Below are 8324 nucleotides of genomic sequence, written 5' to 3'. Positions count from 1 at the left end.
AGACAAGGGGCCCTTATGTCCCCATATTTATTTGTGCTCGTGATGGCGGTTATGCATTTATTATTCCTACAATTGATTGACCAGGACATGCAGTTCTCCTTTCATTGGAAGTGTGAACCCATTCGGCTCTTCCAACTCGGATTTGCAGATGATCTACTACTGTTATGCAAAGCTGACATGGAATCTATTGGTGTATTTAAACAGGGGTTAGATCTATTTGCTTTCTTATCAGGACTCCAGGTTAATGCACATAAAAGTCACCTGATTATATCCCGATCGACCCATAGGATACGGGACCAGTTGCTAAAAGTGCTCGGATTTTCGGAAGGGCACCTCCCGATGAGGTACTTGGGACTTCCACTCCTTTCCTCCAGACTACCTATAGCCGACTGCCAGCCGATGTTGCTGAAGATTAATCAGCGCATCTAAGGATGGGAAGGAATGATGTTGTCGTATGTAGGACGTATCCAGATCATTAAATCTGAACTCATGGCATTGAGCGTATATTGGGCTTCAACATTTCTGCTGCTCAAGGGTGTTATAAAGGCGATCGAGAAGCAGCTGAAAGCGTTCACGTGGAAAGGTACGACGATCAGGGATATACAAAAGTCGCTTGGAGGGATATCTGTAAATCGATTGAGGAAGGCGGTCAGGGATTGCATGATATTGCAACCCTATATCATGCACTAATGTGCAAAAAGCTATGTGATGTAATACGTTGTGATAGGACATCCATTTGGGTAGAATGATTGCATAACGTGCGTTTTTGGGAAGCGTCTATTTAGATGATTCCTGAACGTGGTGGTTCATGGGGATGGAGAAAGCTCATTCCCTTATGTACCTTATTGAGGCCGATGGTGGAGTATCGAATTGGAGATGGATTTTCTATCTATCTTTTGCAGGATCTGTGGCATGAGCTTGGCCCATTAATTCACAGATTTTCGCGAGGGCCAAGGTTACTAGGTCTAGGCATTGAGGAGAAACTCAGCCGCGTTATTCTGGATAGGCAATGGCACTGGACCATCAATCCACGTTACCTCGAGTATTTGGAAATCCTACAGACGGTACCTATACTCCATGGAGGGAATGACTCCATTATATGGTGTTATAAGGATGGTCTACCTATTCTAGCGTCTCTTTTCCAATATCTGGACCCACCAGGACCCAAGGTAGGCTGGTCTTCAGCACTTTCGGGTTCCTTTAAGATTCCAAGACATAACTTCATCCTTTGGCTCGCAATCCTGGAGAAACTTTCCACGGCCGATAAACCATAGCTTTCCCATATAGGCGCCTATATATTATATGATGAAGGAGCGGCCAAAACACATAACCATTTGTTCTTTAAGTGTCGGTATTCTCGACGATGCTCAATAGTCCGTAGACGGTCTATATATTTTCGTTGGCCTAATCGTAACTGGCTAGGATATTACTTGGCAACAACAAAATGGAGGGAAACACATCATAAACGTGGCATATTGAGCATTGCTGGCTTGTTGTGCTTATCATATATGGCAAGAACGCAACCTATGGAGATTTGAGCAGACGGATCGGACAGCTGACTCACTAGCCTTCCTTATTTTAGAGGATGTTAAGCAGAGGATACTTAGTGTTACATTACCTCCCTCTGTTAGTTCTTGTGCGCTTTATAGAATATGGCATATCCCTTGGCCTGTCGAGGGAGAACCCACACTTGAACATTGTTGTACTGTATGACTGTACCCTTTACTTAATGAAATTTATATTTATTGAAAAAAAAGTAAAATTACCACCATTTTTTAAATTTTGATTTAAAAAATTGTTAATTTCTAACGGCTTTTGTAACTACTTGTTATAATTTGGTCGTTGCAAATGCATTTTCCTGCTTCATTTCCCCTCCATATTTAGAACATCCATTGTAACAGCTTTATAATTAATTTGGCCGTTCCAAAATTATATTGTTTTAAAAAGAATAAAAAAAATAAATTTATTTTTATTTTATATTTGTTACAACATTGGAAAATAAGTATTCATTTAAAAATATAAATTATATCGTCTCGTATTCGTCCTTATCAATCTTGTAGTTCTCGAAGCTTTTCTCATGATCGCCTTCATATAGTTCATCAGTTTGACGCACTTGACTCCGTGAAGTACCTGCAGCCTGCTGTTGTGCCATAGAAAGATCGACCACAGCTTCTAAACTATTGGGATCACTTAAATCGTAAGACTGATTGTCGATACCAACTTTAGGGACCGGTGCGACTTCCTCCATCTAATTTGCGATCTTAGTCCACTTGGACTCATCGACAGTTGCCTTGGTTTGCAAACAGTCATCTAGTCCACTTTGTCCCTCTTCGTACTTGGGTACTCTGTGAAGTACACTTGTACTACTTGTTGTAGAAGTATGAATAGTTCATCCTTTTGGTACACCTTTTTGAAGTTTACATTAACGAAGTGATATAATAGGTGCACCTTCATGCCTCTTACTGGATCTGGTATGCATTTAGCCTCGGACGTGCAACCTTATTCTCGACATGATTTTTTCTAAAGGTTTTCTTCCTCCTTCTGTAGGAATGGTGCTTAGAGAGAAACTGTCTGTGGCAGTCAAAGTAGCACGCCTTCCTACCGTGCTGCAGATAGAATGTCTGTGTGTCATCTATACAAATCGGACATCCCATAACCCCGGTGGTACTCCACCTAGACGCCATCCCATAGGTGGGTAATTCGTTCACAGTCCACATAAACACTACCCGCATAATGAATGCCTTGTTTGTGGCATTATCGTACGTTTGAGAAACCACATGCCACAACTGCAATAGCTCTTTGATCAACGATTCCAAGTACACATCTATTAGACGATTCGGATTAGAAGGGCCACGGATCACCATCGTTAGAAATATGTACTCAAAACTCATGCACAAACCAGGGGCGAGGTTGTATGGTTGTGCAAAAGCCCAACCAAATATTACGCGGTTGTTCTGCAAAATCAGGATACATCAAGTCAAAATACCTCGTTGCACGTCGGTTCACATTCTAGACCAGGCAACTATGCTGAATTCTTGAAATGCGTTTACTTTATTGAATGACAAAGGAAATCATTTCCTATTTGATTAGTCGCTATGACCATAGACTTAAAGAGTCTAAACCATCTCAGAGCACATAGGAGATATATCCATCATATAATGACAGGGGACGGATTCTATCTTGAAATCCACCATCCTCAGTACATACTCCGACTACACAGCACAACGCTTATAACAACTACATCGACGACATAGTTATCTCTCGTCAGATCCAAGATATAGCCATCATATGCATGCAACTGCCATGATTCCTCAAGTCCAAGGACTATTCTTATATTATCGGAGCCGGGAATTGAAGTCATAAAGACCAAGCCTCCAGGGCTTCCATATAACAATTCCTGCGAGGGATTTATCTCCATAAGCAGTTTGGTTCTCCACCTCAAGTCTAATTTTTACCGAACTTTGTAGAGGTTGTTGGACTTGTGAACCCTCTACTAGTACTTGCGTATTTAGTAACTTATAAATTTCTATTTTGGATCCAATCTAATAGATCATTTTTTACAAGCATTCTTTGTCCCATAAAGTACTTTCGCTTTTTTCATTCTTAGAAAGGATTCTTAAGTTAGTAAACTCAAATCATCTATTGACCATCCTAACTAGAGGGATATTGCCTCGCTCATGGATGCCATTCTCTGTAAGTTATGTTCTTGGCCATCAGTCATTTATTTTGAGCATGCATAATCCAATTATGCAGTATGACAATTTAATAACTCAGCAGACTGAAAAGAATCTTTTATTGATCAAGCTTGTAGTCTGAGTTGTCCAATAATTAACTAACGACTTGATGACGCTGGGTTACATAACTGTACACTATTTCAACACGAATACTAATAGCTAAGTTTATTTAGTCTTATTGCTTTTGCAGAAATAGCTTAGCCATTCCTTAGCTTTAAGTCTACTTGACTTAGCGTTATATTCCTTTTCATTTATGCAAACCATTTGCAGAAATGCGGTTTGAGAGCAAGTGTCCAATATTTGAGAATAAGAACAGTAATCATGTTTGCTCAACAATACCATAGTTGGGTGAAGGGGAGTTCACGACAGTCCCTATTCTAATGCCCTTTGATAATTTAATGCAAATATTATAAGTAAATTTTGACTGCTGAACTATGATTTCATTGTTGCTTTTACCTTCGCCCATCAAGGTGACAGGAGCGCTCAAGGCGCTTGCAGTTGCTGACTTTGCTACACACCCTTCTCTCTCATTCGGCGTTTGGCTCCCTTACCTTTCACTTTTAAGGTCGAAGCCTCCAAATCTAAAAGCGATGGTCTAGATTCTTTAATCGTTGCCTCGTATTGGTCTTTTGCTTTTGCAATAATGGCCTAGCCATTCCTTATCTTTAAGTCTACTTGACTTAGTGTTTTATTCCTTTTCATTTCTGCAAACCATTTGCAGAAATGCATTCCGAGAGTAAGTGTCCAACACTTGGGAATAAGAACAATAATCATGGTCACTCGACAAAAGCCATTGTTTGAATGAAGGGAAGTTCCGATACTCCCTCTTTTAATGCCCTTTGACAATTTTATACAAACATCATAAGTAAATTTTGATTGTCAAACCGTTATTTCATTTTTCCTTTAACACTCGCCGATCAAGGCAACAGGAGTGCTCAAAGCACTTGCCGTGGTTGACTTTGCTCATCCTTTGTTCTCATTCTACGTCCGGCACCGTTGCCTTTTGCTTTTGAGGTCGAAGCCTCCAAGTCCAATACCGATGACGCAGATTCAATTCTTCCCTCGTATTTGTCCAACCATTTTATCAACTTATGAAATGGTCTTCTAATGCCCATTTAGAGTTTATGATAAATAGGTCGAAGGAGGGATGAAGGGACCTGAAGGATTACATCAATGCATATCTCCTTTCAAGATCAACATTGGGGTTTTAGAGCTTCTCCACAAGGAATTGCATCTTAGTCAATATTAGTGTACAGATGACCTTCAGCCAACTAGGCTTAAAAAAATGCCTCCATCGCGGCGTATTCAATGTATCGGTTCGACACCACATAAATGGACTTGTGTGGAGCATTTATTGAATAAAAAACGTCCAGCCTATCATACCGCTAATGAATGACAGTGGCAGGTATGACGCTGTGGATTGTAAGATTGTCCTTATGCCTTAATCCCAATATGTCAAATGTTCCTTAAGCAAGGACTAATTTTGAAAGTCCGATGGAAGTAGTTTTTCCATGACATAAGCCTAGATTCAGAAATCGGACAATCCTCCAATTTTCCTAGTCAATTTTAATTTATTGTGTTCGATTAAATAAATCTTAAAATAAAAAAAAAACTAAAAAATGGTATCCTAGACATGAATTCAAAACGCAAAGCAGAAACAGTATGTAGGTTATAGCAATGTTGGGTTTGAGTTAAGACTCAGTCTTTTAGTCATTAACTTCGCCCACTATTTTTATAAAATCGAGGTGAGGTTTAGGAAAATCCTTCCCTAGTGGACTTGGGATCCACAAGAACAATTTACCATGCCCCACTTATACAATTCACATGAAAAAGGCCTAGTGGGAGGCAACCGATGCTATTCCATTCCATGAGATTTTCAAGTTATTTTGCCTCACCTCTTCACATGATCTCGAGAAATCCAAGCGAATCATGTTACTCGGTGTTAAGCTCGACCTATCAACCAAATCATACCTCAATTTTCACCCCCCACGACACGTGAGATAGGAAAACAATGAGTGTATTTCTTTGTTCACAACAATAATGCAACTATTCATCTATTCCAAATGTGTCACGATTTGTGCACATTTAGATAGCGATAGATTCCTCATGATATTGTTATGGAAAGAAGGCCTGGAAAGATTGAAATGCTATTTCGATCCAAGTTTTTTTATTGGCTTTGAAATTAAAATATAATTTCCTAAAAATAAAACATATTTCTGAAATTATAATATTTTTTTGTACTTTTCATGTAATTTGTGTAATTTATGCAATTATTGTGTAATTTATTGTACAGTTTAATTATTTGTGAAATTTATTGTATAGATATGCAATTTATTAATTGAACAATCAGAACCTTAGACTAATGAAATTTTCAATAATAATATTATTTAAATAACAATATCAATAATCACAACCTAAGACTAATTAAAATTTTCAACAATAATATTATTTACATAACTATATCAACAATCACAACATTAGACTAATTATTAATTATTTAAAAATGTACAGGACCACTCATGCCTTTAAGCTTCTTTAGGCCATCAAGTGAATTTTGTCAGTAGAACTAGTTAGGTTTATCCATTTTCATCTGCCAATAAAAAACAATGTTGATAGAAAAAAGTGGATAAACTTAAATAATACTATAACAAAAAGTTCAGGTGATATGTTAAAAAATCTTAAACCAATGCTTGGTCCGTTTGCATATGTGCACAAAGGAACTAATCAGTTTTAAACATTTAATGAGTACAATAATTATAACCTCATAACAATATTTCCAATGTGTAACAATTAGTATATTCTTTTTAATTATTATTGAATTAGGGTAATTTTTTCATCAATTACAAAAACTAATACTTGTAAATAATTGTATAATCATGTCTAGTGTGGTCCGCCACTTCCGGTAGCACCGTCTGATGCTTCCCAAGTTGGGGAAGCAGTTCTTTGACCACCCCTACCACCTGACACGGCCAGACCGTCATCTGCCCTGCAGACTGGAGATGATGCTAGACCATCTGGAGCTTCACTGGCAGCTGCCACACCAGCAGCAGCAGCACCACCACCACCAGCAGTCCCCCATCATCAACTCGCCAATATATCAGCCTTGATGACGAGAGGTAAAGTTGTTTATGAAATTTTTTAGTATTATTTTACCTTGAAAAATTCTATTTGACATGTCCTTTCAGGTCTGACTGCTGCTTCCATGACCTCATCAATGCGGTGGTGAGGGGATACTTCCCCACCCGTGGCCATGTCTGAAGCAGATGTCGCCAGAGCACCAATATTTCTAGTTTGAGAGCATGAAGATAATATACTTTAAATTAATTTGGTATTTCTAATAATCTAAATTATTTAATGAATTTTACAGATATTTTGTTTAATTTTATTATTGTAGATGACGTATTGGTCGGACTGTGATGATGATTCCATGGTTCGGTCTTCTACATGTGGGCGAAATGTACATCCTAAAGACATTCTCCATCGCCCGATTGAGCCTGGTGAAGCCACTTTGGCTAGCCAACAAGGTCTGGCTCCAACTCCAGGCGTTATGAACCAACGAGGATTTCCAATAAGAATTCTTGAAGAATAAGGCAAATCGGGCGACAAACCCCACAGCGTCGTCGACTATGTACCGTTGGGGATCTTCCTTTGTCGGTATGCACAAGAGGACAGAGGAAGTTGGTAAGTAAATGACGTTACTTCTTAAAGTTTATTGTTATTTTATAAATAAAGATGTTAACTGTTTTATTCTCCTACAATTGGCAAAGCAAGGTCGGCCGCCAAAGTAGATGGAGTTATTTGAAAGATGCAACAAGAAAAAGGAGAACAACAGCTGGAGCGGGCCGAGGGCGGCTGAGGTGGCTATATGTACTTTATTAATATTATTTTTCTAAAAAAATTAATTCTTTGTTATAAGTACTAATAATTTTGTTTGTTTTGCAGGAGAAGTCTAGAAGCTGATGGAGGATCATCAGCCTCAATCCACGGGCGGGACCACGATGCACCAGCCGAACCGGAGGCTTCGCTAGCAGTGATTGAACAGCAGATGTGGCTGGTTGAAGTTGGGGGCAAGAACAAGGGCTGAGTATTCGGCCTTGGTTCTGAGGCACATGTCTCTAGTCGGACCTTCACATCACCATCGCCACCCCCACTGACATTGCCGTTGCCAAAACCAAATCCGACCATGGAGGACCGCATGAACCGGCTCGAGATGATGATGGCCGACATGATGACCATGATGAGGGAGATGTGGACTACCTCCTCGACTGCGGGATCATCACGGCTGACCGCCTCCACTAGCACCCCAGCACCGCCTCCGACCCCGAACTGAGACGATATTTACATCGCTTACGAGGGTTTAGATTAGGTTTTTATTTTTTTACTTTTTTTAACTACACAATATTTTATATTATTATAATATTTTTTCTTAATTATTCATGTTTCATAATATTTATTACATTTCACTATTTCATATTTATTCAATTAATTAAATTTATAAATATAATTAATTAAAAAATTATTAAATTATTTTAATTATATATTAAAATTTATTAAATATATAAATAAATTTATTTATTAACATTTATTACA

The sequence above is a fragment of the Sesamum indicum genome, linkage group LG13, assembly GCF_026168435.1.
Source record: "Sesamum indicum cultivar Baizhima isolate 11 linkage group LG13, ASM2616843v1, whole genome shotgun sequence".
In the NCBI taxonomy this organism is placed as follows: Eukaryota; Viridiplantae; Streptophyta; class Magnoliopsida; order Lamiales; family Pedaliaceae; genus Sesamum; species Sesamum indicum.
This window is presented reverse-complemented; position numbering follows the sequence as displayed.